This window comes from Budorcas taxicolor, chromosome 9, assembly GCF_023091745.1.
Source record: "Budorcas taxicolor isolate Tak-1 chromosome 9, Takin1.1, whole genome shotgun sequence".
In the NCBI taxonomy this organism is placed as follows: Eukaryota; Metazoa; Chordata; class Mammalia; order Artiodactyla; family Bovidae; genus Budorcas; species Budorcas taxicolor.
The window spans coordinates 53670308-53685365 of record NC_068918.1 but is presented as its reverse complement, the minus strand read 5'-3'; positions in this window follow the sequence as shown (position 1 = coordinate 53685365).

Sequence of the window (15058 nt, the reverse complement as noted above, 5' to 3'; positions counted from 1 at the left end):
CTATGCCCTTTTGTCTTTTTCACGCTCATGCCTCCTTTTTTCAGAAATTAATTAGTCTCTTCTTCTACCATTAAAGAATAGATATACATCTCCCTCCAGTGAGCCTTTGATAGGGGTGCCAACTAATACAGCCTTAAAGATTGCATCCATAGATCAGAAGGCTAAGAGGTAGGAAAGCAAACATGGGGGAAAATGGTTGTCAGTACAGGTACAGTTATTCTGGGGTGACAGAGGCAAGCAGAATGGCATCGTATGCGAGAGGCCATGAGGGAACCTTCTGGGGAAGCTGGAATGTTTCACATCTTGATTTTGGTGGTGGTTACCTGGGTGAACGCCTATGTAAAAATCTGTGCATCTGCTACAGCAGAAATTAACACACTGTGGTCAAATCAGCAAAGCTGTAAATTCAGGAAAATAAAAAAAGTCATCCAGCTGTCCACTTAGATTTGTGCACTTTACTGAATGGAAGTTGCACACTGAAAAAAAAAGAAAAATCTAAGGATTTCCCTGGTGGCCCAGTGGCTAGGACTATGTGCCCCCAATGCAGGGGGCCCAGGTTCAGTCCCTGGTCAGGGACCTAGATCCTGCATGCTGAAGCTAAGAGATCCCGCAAGCTGCAATGAAGACTGAAGATCTGGAGCGTCCCAACTAACACATGGCACAGCCAAACAGATAAATAAATATTTTAAAAAGAAAGAGAGAAAAAGCCGTCAGGAAGTTTCTTCTTGCCCTGATTACCTGCACTCACCCCCAGTTTCCTCCATCATCCTCTCAAGTGTCATACATATCACATAGCCGTGTGAAATAAACCCCTTAATACAAGGCTATAAATTTTACTTTAAGCATGTAATATTATTTTAAGGAAAAGAGCAGAAAGATTGTTTTTTATATTTACCCATGTATTTATCATTTTTGAAGATCCTTTTGGGAGATCCATATTTCTATCTATTTCCCGTCAGTCTGAAGAGCATTTGTTGCTGCTGCTGTTGCGGCTAAGTCGCGTCAGTCGTGCCCGACTCTGTGCAACCCCATAGACGGCAGCCCACCAGGCTCCCCCATCCCTGGGATTCTCCAGGCAAGAATGCTGGAGTGGGTTGCCATTTCCTTCTCCAATGCATGAAAGTGAAAAGTGAAAGTGAAGTCGCTCAGTCGTGTCCGACTCTTCGCGACCCTATGGACTGTAGCCCACCTGGCTCCTCCATCCATGGAATTTTCCAGGCAAGAGTACTGGAATGAGTTGCCACTGCCTTCTCCAGAGCATTCGTTAAGTACTTCTTGTAAGGGCTGACAACAAATATTCTTAGTTTTCCTTTATATGAAAAGTGTTTTTACTCTTCCTTCAGTTTCAAATTTTCATTGAAAAATAATCCTAGTTCTCCCTCCTTCTTTTCTTTCCTGCCCTCCCTTCTCTCTTTTTCTCTTCAGTGTAAAGATATTTTTTTCCCAAAATTTTTGGCCTTTTTTTTTATCCTGATGAGAAATCAGCTACAATCTGTCTCATCATTTCCCTGTATATAATGTGTTGTTTTTCTCTGATGCTTTCAAGATTTTCTTTTTATATTTGGGTTCCAGTATTTTGACTAACATGACATAAGTTTTTATTTATTCTGCTCAGTGTGCCCTGAGATTCTTAAATCTATAAATATATGTCCTTTACCAAATATGGGACTTTTTGTTATCATTTTCTTCAAAGGTTTTTTTTCCTGCCCCCTTCTTCTGTTTTCCCTCCATCTGAGGCTATATGCATTATTATTAACATATGTGTGTGTTTTAGTCATTCAGTCCTGTCCAACTCTGTGACCCTATGGCTTTTAGCCCACCAGGCTACTCTGTCCATGGAATTCTCCAAGCAAGAATACTGGAATGGGTAGCCAGTCCATTCTCCAGGGGATCTTCCCAACCCAGGGACTGAACCCTGGTCTCCCACATTGCAGGAAGATTCTTTACCATCTGAACCAACCGACCCCATGGACAGTTGCCTGCACCAAGCTCCTCCATCCATGGGATTTTCAAGGCAAGAGTACTGGAGTGTGTTGCCATTTCCTTCTCTAGGGAATTTTCCCAACCCAGGGATTGAAGCCAGGTCTCTCGCATTGTAGACAGACACTTTACCGTCTCAGCCACCAGGGAAGTCCATTATAATACATAATAGTATCATAATACTGTGTGTGTCTGTGCTCAGTTGCTCAGTCATGTCCAACTCTTTGCAACCCCATGGACTGTAGCCCATCAGGCTCCTCTGTCCATGGGATTTTCCCAGCAAGAATACTGGAGTGGGTTGCCATACATGTATTATTATTATGTATATTAATAATATATGTATTATTACATGTGTAATATCATTAGTATGTACTATTATTTCCTATTTCTCACAAGTCTTGGAAGCTTTATTTTTTAAAATGTTTTCTTTCTTCTTCAATTGGATAATTCTCTTGATCTGATTTCATATTGACTGACTCTTTTGTTATTTCCAACCTACTGTTAAGCTCATCCAATGAATTTTTTACTTCAGATATATTTTTAATTCCAATATTTCCATTTAATTCTTTTATAATTTCCAGTTCTCTTTGGTTATTTTCTGTCCACTCATTATATTGCTTTATATATTTGAGCACCATTGTAATGGCTGTTTTAACATACTTGTTAATTTTACATCTAAGTCATCTTGGAGTTGGTCTCACTTGACTGTCATTTATCTTGTGTATGAGTCATATTTTCTTATCTCCCCTCAATGTCTAGTAATTTTAGATTATATCATGTATATTATGAATAGTATGTTGCAGAGACCCTGGCCTCTGTTCAGTTCAGTCAGTCAGTTCAGTTCAGTCGCTCAGTTGTGTCTGACTCTTTGCGACCCCATGAATTGCAGCATGCCAGGCCTCCCTGTCCATCACCAACTCTTCGCATGAGGTGGCCAAAGTACTGGAGTTTCAGCTTTAGCATCATTCCTTCCAAAGAAATCCCAGGGTTGATATCCTTCAGAATGGGCTGGTTGGATCTCCTTGCAGTCCAAGGGACTCTCAAGAGTCTTCTCCAACACCACAGTTCAAAAGCATCAATTCTTCGGTGCTCTGCCTTCTTCACAGTCCAACTCTCACATCCATACATGGCCTCTGTTAGGTTACTATAAAGAGTAGCTGTTTTAGCAGGCAATTAACCTGGCTAATCCAATCTCAAATTCTAAATTCCCCTGTGTTATACAGCAATTAAAATTTCTGTTTAGTTCCTTCAGCCTAAGCTGGGCATCTTGGTATTAGCCTAATATATGCTTACTTTAGAGTTGGCCAGAGATTTTCTTAGAGTTTATATGTAGAATTTGGGGCTTCCCCTTTGGGGCTCTCTACTTTCCAGTATTTCCCCCTCCATTTTCCAGCTACTGTTGCTCTGAATATTGTCTTCTGATTACTGAGCCAGAGAGGTTTCTATTCAATCTTTAGTTGCTTTCTAGTGACATCATTTGTGGACTATATTCAGGAAAAAGGACATTAAAAATGGGCAATTATCCAAGTGCCAAGCTTTTCCTCTAAATGTTGACAACCAGTTTTTTGTCTGCTTTTGGCTACTCTCAAATGGCTTCAGACATTGATTTTGTGTGTGTGTGTGTGTTTTGTCCAGAGTTTATAATTGTGACTTTGAGAGGATTGGTCTAATATGAGCTACTTAGCAATTACTAGAAATGGAATCTTGTCCTCTGTTCTTGCCTAATGATCTTATGACTTGATTTTGTGTTTGTTTTATTAAAATAGTATGGTAAAGGTAATGATAAAAAATGCTTTCTTTGGCATCAGAAATGTTTCCAGTGTTAAAAAAGTAGTTAATATTAATAATAAAAGTACAGTAATTTTAAAATCATAACTTAATAAATATGCTCTTGTACAAAGCCCTAAGGATAATATTTTCTTTGGAAAATTGGATAGTTTCCACAAACAAGGAGCTTTAGAATAATGGAAAAATTTTAAGAATCCTTTTCTAGTAGTTTTTTTCTCATTCCATGGAAAAATGAAAACTTTTCTTATTTGGCTCACTCTAAACTTCATCCATCAGTATTCTCTTTATATTAACTTACATAATATGTGGGTGCTAAAATAGATTTCAATTTTTGTGGATAGTGACATTAAAAGAGTAGAGTTGGATCTAAAAAACAGAGAAATTTCATTACTTTAGGGCTAACCCTTGTCTTTATTTTGGAGGCAGACCAGAAAGAAATTTTTGTGCATTAAATAAAGAAAAATCCCATTCTGGCTTTCTGCATATTATGTAAATCATCCTGTAAAAATTCTAATGCTTCAATCTATCATTTCATTTGATTGGTGAGTACTGAGCTTCTCATGGAACATTGGAGTTAATACTATTGTTGTGTATGCATGCTAAGTCACTTCAGTTGTGTCTCACTCTTTGCAACCCTATGGAATGTAGCCCACCAGGGTCCTCTGTCCAGTGGATTCTCTAGGCGAGAATACTGGAGTGGGTTTCCATGCCCTCCTCCAGGGGATCTTCTGGACCCAGGGATCGAAACTGCGACTGTTAAAAGTCTCCCATATTGGCAGGTGGGTTCTTTACCACTGGTGCCACCTGGGCAGCCCAATACTATTGTTGGAACACAGATATAGAAAATGCTGAAATCCTTAATGTCTTTGCTCAGCAATGAATCCTGAAGTGCTAAGTTTCCCAAACTTCTGAATCTTATAAGATATAAAATGAATAGAACCCTGATATTTGAACCATGGCTAAACATGCCCAGGAGACAAGGTTAGACTATCCTCCAAGACATTGTCTATTAATATGAGATATTTATCTTGATTGTATTTTATAAAGGCTTGAATATTAACTCCCCAATTTTTAAATGATTACCACTTTAAAAAATGAAATAACATATTACTCCACATGATAAATAATTTTATTAAGAAATAAAATATCACTTCAGTTCAGTTCAGTCACTCAGTCGTGTCTGACTCTTTGCAACCCCATGAACCACAGCACACCAGGCCTCCCTGTCCATCACCAACTCCTGGAGTTTACCCAAACTCACGTCTATTGAGTCAGTGATGCCATCCAACCATCTCATCCTCCATCGTCCCCTTCTCCTCCTGCCTTCAATCTTTCCCAACATCAGGGTCTTTTCAAATTAGTCAGCTCTTCGCATCAGGTGGCCAAAATATTGGAGTTTCAGCTTCAACATCAGTCTTTTCAATGAACACTCAGGACTGATCTCCTTTAGGATGGACTGGTTGGATCTCCTTGCAGTCTAAGGGACTGTCAAGAATCTTCTTCAACACCACAGTTCAAAAGCAGCAATTCTTCGGTGCTCAGCTTTCTTTATAATCCGACTCTCACATCCATACATGACTACTGGAAAAGCCATAGCCTTGACTAGACGGACCTTTGTAGGCAAAAGCAGAGTAATGTCTCTGCTTTTCAATATGCTCTCTAGCTTGGTCAAAACTTTCCTTCCAAGGAGTAAGCATCTTTTAATTTCATGGCTGCAATCACCATCTGCAATGATTTTGGAGCCCCACAAAATAAAGTCAGCCACTGTTTCCACTGTTTCCCCATCTATTTCCCATGAAGTGATGGGACCAGATGTCATGATCTTAGCTTTCTGAATATTGAGCTTTAAGCCAACTTTTTCATTCTCCTCTTTCACTTGCATCAAGAGGCTCTTTAGTTCTTCTTCACTTTCTGCCGTAAGAGTGGTGTGATCTGCATATCTGAGGTTATTGATATTTTTCCCGGCAATCTTGATTCCAGCTTGTGCTTCTTCCAGCCCAGCATTTCTCATGATGTACTCTGCATAAAAGTTAAATAAGCAGGGTGACAGTATACAGCCTTGACGTACTCAATATATTTAAATAATATTTTTCAGGACTCAAGTACATGTTATTTAATTTTCTTTACCCAATACCAGCATTTTCTTTTTTTGGCTACTCTGTGCAGTTTGCAGGATCTTGGTTCCCTGACTGGAGATTGAACCCAGGCCCCAGCAGTAAAAATGTTGGGTTCTAACCACTAGACTGTCAGGGAACTCCCACCATTATTTTCTTACACAATGAAACAGCAAAGTACTTTCTTGAAACATGTGCTAGGTGGCCTGAGACAACAAATAATTTTTATAAGAGGCAATACATTTACATAAGTAAGGAATGAAGTGGATAGGCATGATCTTTTTCTTTTTAAATATTCATTTATTTACTTTGTCATTTATTTGGCTGTGCCAGATCTTAGTTGCAGCATACAGGATCTTTAGTTAGAGCATGTGGGATTTAGTTCCCTGACCAGGGATTGAACCTGAGCCCCCTGCATTGGGAGTGGGGAGTTTTAGCCATTGAACCACCAGGAAAGTCCCTTAGACATGATCTTATGTGGCCACTAAAAAGTTTTATACAGGTCCTACTGTCACCATATCCTGCCCTACCACTGAGCCAGGAGAAGCTGGAAGAAGCATACTCTAAATTCTGAAAAGTATCTAACAAAAAATGTGAATCTTTTAGCTTTAGAAAAACAAAACAAAAAAAATCATGTAAACAAACATTTTGTTATTTGACCCAAATAACAAGTTACCAGTGTGTGCTTTGTTACCCTGCTGATTATATTTTTACAAAACTCTTGTCCTGGTTTATGTCATCCTGGTTGGATGTTTTGTTGCATTCTCTCGTTAAAATTAAACCAAAGGCACTGCGTTTTAGTTGTTTGGTTTTGGAGATTTTAGTGTAAGGAGGAATCTAAATGTTTCCGTATGAAGCTCATGGGAAAGTGCTTTAGTATAAAAGATAACTGGAGAAAAGGATATTCTCCAAATCAAGTCCCTGCGCTTGCCAAGTAACTGAGTTATTTCCTGACTCTATATTATGGCATATTGGGTCCCAGACCCTAGATCAGCAGTTTGGCAGGATAGTGTGGGAGTAAGACCTGGATGAAACTCTGGTGGCTACACAGGATAATGTCTTATTCTCTTCTTTTCTTTCTTGTGCAAATGTATTGTCTCATAAAATACGTTCGTTGCCTTTGGCCACTCGGCATGTGGTCCAAGGAAATATTTCCCTGTTTCATTTTATAAAAATATACTGGCATAGGATAAAGAAAATTAAATAACTTATGAATTTTGTATCTTCAACCAAAGTTGTGAAATGTGAGTGAAGAGAGTTTATTAAGCCAGAGGGCAGTAATCTGACTTCTGTTCTCTTAACTACTTATGTATGGTTTGTGATGGGACCCCATAAGAAAAATTTCACCCCCTTCTTCCTCGTTTCCTGTCAATTTGGAAGAGATGCAGTTTATGTATTTATTTTAAATTAATTTTTATTGGAGTATAGTTAATTTACAATGTTGTGTTAGTTGTCTGCTGTACAGCAAAGTGAATCAGTTATACATGTATCCAACTCTTTTTTAGATTCTCTTCCCGTATAGATCATTATAGACTATTGAGTAGAGTTCCCTGTGCTATACAGTAAGTTCCTATTAGTTATCTCTTCTATATATACTGGTGTGTATATGTCAATCTGAATCTCTCAATTTATCCTCCCTCTCCCTTTTCCCCTTGGAAACCATAAATTTATTTTATACATCTCTGACTATTTCTGTTTTGTAAGAAGGTTTACCTGTAGAAGATGAAGTTTAAATAGAATAGAGCTAGATTTGTGAGTTGCCAATGAGAAAGCACCATGCCCAGATGCTGCCTTTTTCTTTCAAGCAGAAGAGAAACTTCTGCAGGCCTCCAAGAAATACTCCTTTGAGTCAAGATATTAAAAAAAAAAAGGTTTGGAGTAGAACCAGTATTATTCTAGTATTCTAGTATTATTCTACAGGACTTAACTTTAGTTTTATTCTAACCAATTCAAATGTATTATAATTTTGTTTGCAATCCCATGGACTGTAGGCCACCAGGCTCCTCTGTCCATGGAATTTTCCAGGCAAGAATACTGGAGTGGGTTGCCATTTCCTATTCCAGAGGATCTTCCTGACCAAGGAATCAGACCCACATCTCTTGCATTTCTTGCATTGGTAGGCAGCTTCTCTACCGCTGCACCATTTGGGAAGCCCAATGTTTATATGGTAACTATCAATAGATGTAACCCACATAAGCAAAAGCTCATTGGGATCATCAATAACTTTTGAGATTGTGAAGGGGCCTTGAGATCACAAGGTTTGAGAATCACTGCTCTTATGTACTATAAAATTTGGATGGAAAAGGATGTTGGGTGTATTTGTTAAACATGTTATTCTTCTTTTTCTTTGTATTCCTTTCTAGCAGAGTAACTTGTAAGTTACTGAACCTTGAAATTTATCAGTGCTAGGAGGTAATGGAATCACATTCTCATGAAATTGCACTTTCCTGTATCGGAGACAACATTCTGATAATCTGACCAGCTCACCATGTTACTTCTACTAACAGGACCCTGGCATGATGTTTGTGTTATGGATACCAAGTCCTGATACTGTTGAATAGAACAGAGTAAACTTAAGCTCAGCCAATTAGAGTCTCACTCCCAGAAATTTGGTGCTGAGATTCAGAGACAGCCAGTAACCTTTTCTTTATGGCCTAAACTGAGTCAGTGAAAACTCAAGCAGAGGCAAATCACCCAGATAAAGATGACCTGAGAGAGAGACAGGAGTACTGAGAGAAATAAGGAGAAATCGAGAGGTCCCCAATGGTTTTCTGGGTCTTTGCTCTAGACCCTTCTGAAGCTTGGCTGCCTTCATGCCCCTGGGTTTTATGAATTACCCTTGTAACCTTAAAGTAAAATTTCCCTTTCAATAAAGTTAGCTCAAGTTGATTTCTGTTGTTGTTAACCAAGCAGATCTGAATGCAGACTCAATTTCTACAGAACTGAAATTTTTGTGACGGTATTACTCTTGTTTAATGGTGCATTAGAAAATATCTCAGAAAGAACTAAAAATAATTTAAGAGAAAGAATAGGGACATTGATAAGGAAATGTATCTTGCTGTCCCTATTTAAAATTTTAGCCATGTTTATAGGCGTCACCTTTCTTCAGAAGGGCAGGTAGAATGTGGTGGATGGGTAATCTGCCAGTGAAATGAAGGAGCATCTGTCTTTTCTGGCCCATCTTGTTACCTAGTCCCTTCTCTGCTTTATTGGAGTGTGGGTGTGTGTGCGCACATCATATACACACCTTCTGGCCTTACTGTTACTGAGTCCGATCTTGTACTGCTTACCCCACAATAGGCCAATCAATTGAGAGATAAGGTGTTGGGGCAAGAAGACAGTAACTTTATTCAGAAAGACTGAGAAGCTGATGGATTAATGTCCCAAACAATCATCTTCCCGAAGCTAGAGTTTAGGCTTCTTTTCTATTAAAAGGGAAGAAGGTAAAGTCTTGGTTCCAGCTAGGCTCTGGAGGAGATGTGTTAATTTCTTCCTTCCTGCAGCCATTCACTGCTGGGTCTGGTCAGGATGTCTTCTGTGAACTAAACAAAGGTAGTTTTGATGAACACTCATTACCTGGGCTTCCTTGGGGGCTCAGATGGTGAAGAGTCTGCCTGCAATGTAGGAGACTTGGGTCCGAATCCTGGGTCAGGAAGATCCCCTGAAGAAGAGAATGGCAATCTTCTCCAGTATTCTTGCCTGGAGAATTCCATGGACAGACGAGCCTGTCAGGCTACAGTCCGTGGGGTTGCAAAGAGTTGGACATGACTGAACGACTAACACTTCATGCCTTTGGCACTCACCTGGGAGGCAGGGCTCCCATAGATAGGGCATTGATATTGACATTGACATTGAAGTCGCTCAGTCATCTCCGACTCTTTGCAACCCCATGGACTGTAGCCTACCAGGCTCCTCTGTCCATGGAATTTTCCAGGCAAGAGTACTGGAGTGGGTTGCCATTTCCTTCTCCAGGAGATCTTCCCGACCCAAGGATCGAACCTGGGTCTCCCGCATTGTAGGCAGACGTTTTACTGTCTGAGCCACCAGGGCATTATATATAATTTAAACTTACAGGCAACATCCCTTTAATGATTAACTTGTAATGGTATACGAAGATTCTTTCTTATTACATAACCACTTCATTTTGATGTTACCATATTAGTTTTTACTAAACTCTCTGTGGCTACTTCTGTCATGTTAACCACTCTAACATCATGAACTTAGAACATTGCCTGGCATAGTATGGGCACTCAGTCAGTGTTTGCTGAGCAAATAAATAAATGATCATCTTAAATAGTTGTGGAGGAGGTTCACTAGACCAAATATGATGAGAGTTAAAATCTCATTAAGACTGTATTTTTATTTTTAAAGTTCAAATTTGAAATGCAGTTTTCACTGAGAAAAACAAAAGTCTTTTCTCTCACCAGCTCTTTGCTAGCAAGCCTCTCTCTCTGGCACACCATTCAGAGTCTTGCTCTTTTCCTTGTCTCCGATCAATCCCAACAGAGTTGTCTTCTTTCTACATCCTGAATTCTGTGTAGCTTCCTAGTGATAAGATGCCTTCCTGGTTTGCACGATGAGGAGGAGCAGAAGTTTAAGATGGAATGAGTGACTGAAACCAGATCAAGGAGGGATCTGAGGTCCAGGCTGAGGAGTTTCAACTTTATCTTGTGAATATTAGGATGCTCTGGAAGAGGACTATAAGTTCTTCCACTCCATGAGTTCTTCTTACCTGAAGAAATACATCTTATAGGAAGGTTCATGAAGCCTCAGTGAACAGAATGGACTAGAAACAGAGCCCATGGCCAGAAGATCAATAAGGAGCTATTATTATGGTCTGGGTATAGAATGATGAAGATACTGTTTAGTTTCTTCTGATGATAACTGTGATAAAAGATGCTTGGGAGTCTTCATGTATCTTTAGAGCACAGAAGAAGAGGCAGTACTAGGTTTCTTTTTCTCAAGGCCTCTATGCTTTGAGCACAGTGTAGGCAGGACATGTAAGTAAGATTTAGGAGTTGATATAATTATATAGTTCTAGCGCTTGCAATGGTTTCATGCCTCCATGCCATTGTTCCTGGTATTCCATCTTTCTGGAATGCCATCATCCTCATTCTCCTCCAACTGAAATTTCCTTCATCCTTTAGGTCCACTTCCTCTTTGTCATCTTCCCTTGATCTGCAAGTTAGAATTATGGTCTCCTTCCTCCCACCTTCTACAGAAGGAACTCTTTCTTTAGAAGACACTCACCCCATTATGCCTTGTATAATGTTCATCTCCCGCTTGAATGTGGACTCCAGGGGGAAGGAACCACAATAGACCCAATCTTGTGTGCCCCACTGTGCCTGGTCCATGACTTTGCACTGAAGTGAGGGTGAATTTCATTTCTATAGCATGACCTTGAAGCATTTTAAAAATGAAGGCAGAATTTTGCCTATATTCTTGGTAGCTGAGAAACCACTCGATGAGCCATTCTATTTATTCACAGTGGTCACAACATTGCCAAAATATGAACGACTTCATTTAAAGTTGTGAAAATCATGTACTCTGTGTTCACACCTACCAATTTCCAACCTACTGGGCAGTCTTGAATGACTTGCATGGCTCTGCTCTTTCCTGAATGTTAACTAAACACCAAGATTACAGGGTAAACCTGTTAAGTGACTGATTCAGAGCTGAATCCCACTATTTAAGCTCCCTGCTTTTTTTGGAGATTAAATGACATGTAATTTAGCTGTGTGGGTCTAGTATTGCTTACAGTAAATGGTGTATATGTTGGAAAGGTTCATTAGTCAGATCTAACAACTTGACTACACTCTTCAGAATCTAAGTGATTAGGACTCATTCAGTGAAATGAATTGGTACACAGGAGTAGGTTCATGACTCAGATAGCATGAATGCCTTTTACAAGGTTTTAGCAGAGGAAAAGGAGCCAACAGAGTTAATGACTTTGGACTTGGGTCTTTCATACAAGCTTTGTGCCGAAAAGCACTTTGTACCTCCAACACAGTCACTCAGCTCCTGCCCCTCCTAGGTGGAGAGGAAGTGGATGCAGAGTCTAATACGAGGTTGGGTATGCAGTAGAGGCCCAGGGCTGTGCTCATATGCCTCTTCGATACAGAGCTCCTATCTCAACTATACAAGATTGAGGAAAATTACATTGCGCAACATTATTCAATTGTATTCAAACTCTTTTGTTGGGGATTGACAAACACAAAAGAGAAGACTCGTAAATAGCAAGGTTGAGATTGAAGAATACCCTGGCAAGTGGAGGCAGAGACCAACTTCTCCCTGCAAGTCAAAATTTCCCCCTACCCCAAGGGAAGAGAAGGGAAGGGAAAGGAAGTGAAAGGAAGGGAAGGGAAGAGAAGGGAAGGGAAAGGAAGGGAAGGGAAGAGAAGAGATAAGAAATAAGAAGTCCGGCTTCCTTTAGCTCCTGCCTTCTGTGGGAGACTTGGGATTTTTCCTTTGTTCTCATATATGAGATGTTTTATGGAGCAAGCAACACATTAGCACAGAGAAGCCTGTTGGATTGTCTTTCATAAGCAGATAATGTAGGGTGGTCCTCAACTGCTTCGCTATCATAAACACTACACCATACACAGGTTGTGGCCGTTGGGTCTTCTGTGGAAGTGGTTAGATGAGGTCAAAGGGACAGGTGTCCACTTACTTCTACAATTTGGCAGCATCAGTGGTGTCCACTGCTGAGAAGACCCTCAATATGCTCTTGTTTTTTTTAGCCTGACTACCATTTTTGTCCCTGCTCAGCAGCACAAATGGAATAGCTGCTGCTGCTGCTGCTTTTGAAGAACTATTACTATAGGATTCTTATTTAAAATATACTCAGCAAATGATTTATTCCAGAGGGGCATAAAATATTCATGGAAGATGCTCATGAAAAATATGTTCATTAGCTTATTCTAAGTATCATCAATTCACCTATTCATGGATGTATTTTTGCCTTTGAAACAGAAACAGAAGATATTAAGAAGAGGCGGCAAGAATACAAGAAGAACCATACAAAAAAGATCTTTATGACCCAGATAATCACGAAGGTGTGACCACCCACCTAGAGCCAGACATCCTGGAATGTGAACTCAAGTGGGCCTTAAGAGGTATCACTATGAACAAAGCTAGTAGAGGTGATGGAATTCCAGTTGAGCTATTTCAAATCCTAAAAGATGATGCTGTGAAAGTGCTGCACTCAATATATCAGCAAATTTGAAACCTCAGCAGTAGCCACAGGACTGGAAAAGGTCAGTTTTCAATCTAATCCCAAAGAAAGGCAATGCCAAAGAATGCTCAAACTACTGCACAATTGCACTCATCTCACATGCTAGTAAAGTGATGCTCAAAATTCTTCAAGCCAGGCTTCAGCAATACATGAACTGTGAACTTCCAGACGGTCAAGCTGGTCTTAGAAAAGGCAGAGGAACCAGAGATCAAATTGCCAACATCTGCTGGATCATGGAAAAAGCAAGAGAGTTCCAGAAAAACATCTATTTCTGCTTTATTGATTATGTCAAAGCCTTCGACTGTGTGGATCACAATAAACTGTGGAAAATTCTTCAAGAGATGGGAATACCAGATCATCTGACCTGCCTCTTGAGAAATCTGTATGCAGGTCAGGAAGCAACAGTTAGAACTGGACATGGAACAACAGACTGGTTCCAAATAGGAAATGGAATACGTCAAGGCTGTATATTGTCACCCCGCTTACTTAACTTTTATGCAGAGTACATCATAAGAAACGCTGGGCTGGAAGAAGCACAAGCTGGAATCAAGATTGCTGGGAGAAATATCAATAACCTCAGATATGAAGATGACACCATCCTTACAGCAGAAAGTGAAGAAGAACTAAAGAGCCTCTTGATAAAAGTGAAAGAGGAGAGTGAAAAAGTTGGCTTAAAGCTCAACATTCAGAAAACTAAGATCATGGCATCTGGTCCCATCACTTCATGGGAAATAGATGGGGAAACAGTGGAAACAGTGGCTGACTTTATTTTCTTGGACTCCAAAATTACTGCAGATGGTAACTGTAGCCATGAAATTAAAAGATGCTCCTTTGAAGAAAAGCCATGACTAATCTAGACAGCAGGTTAAAAAGCAGAGACATGACTTTGCCGACAAAGGTCCATCTAGTCAAAGCTACGGTTTTTCCAGTAGTCATGTATGTATGTGAGAGTTGGACTGTAATGAAAGCTGAGCGCTGAAGAATTGATGCTTTTGAACTGTGGTGTTGGAGAAGACTCTTGAGAGTCCCTTGGACTGTAAGGAGATCCAACCAGTCAATTCTAAAAGAAATCAGTCCTGATTATTCATTGGAAGGACTGATGCTGAAGCTGAAACTCCAATATTTTGGCCACCTGATGCGAAGAACTGACTCATTAGAAAAGACCTTGATGCTGGGAAAGATTTAGGGCAGGAGAAGGGGATGACAGCATGGGATGGTTGGATGGCATCACCGACTTGATGGACATGAGTTTGAGCAAGCTCTGGGAGATGGTAAAGGACAGGGAAGCTTCCGTGCTTCAGTCCATGGGGTTGCAAAAAGTCAGACACAATTGAGTGACTGAACTGAATGGAACTGATTCAATCAATGTTTATTGAGGGTATGCTATATACCACACATTGTTCTAGGCTTTGGGAATATAGCAGAGGACACATAAAGAACTTAACCTAGAGGACACTTCATCAGTCAAAGGCAGATAAATGATGTCTAATTTGACTCCCTGTTTTAGAAATGAGGACTCTGAGACTGCCCATCCTTTGGGGATTGTAGTTATGGGTGAAAAATATGAACATGGGCAGTCAGTGGAGTGAGGTGGGTATCCCAGCTGATAACAAAGTGAAATGGCTGAAGAATAATTTCCTTTAGACTGAGCCAAGTTTAGCATAAGAAGCATGCATCTCCTGTTATCTATGATGCTATAAATCCTTTTCCAAAGCAGATAGTACAAATTGTACATTACTGTTAATACAAATGCTCAAAGAGCATTTAAATAACATCTTGTAAGTGGCTACTAGAAATCTAGCACAGTGTTTTTACCTGTATTATCTTATTTAATCCTTCAGCCATTGAATGGACTACGGCTTACAACTCTCCTTATACAAGTGGAGCAACTGAGTATCGACTAAAAATGATGCACAACCCTTGAGTTGCTAGTTAAGTTTTA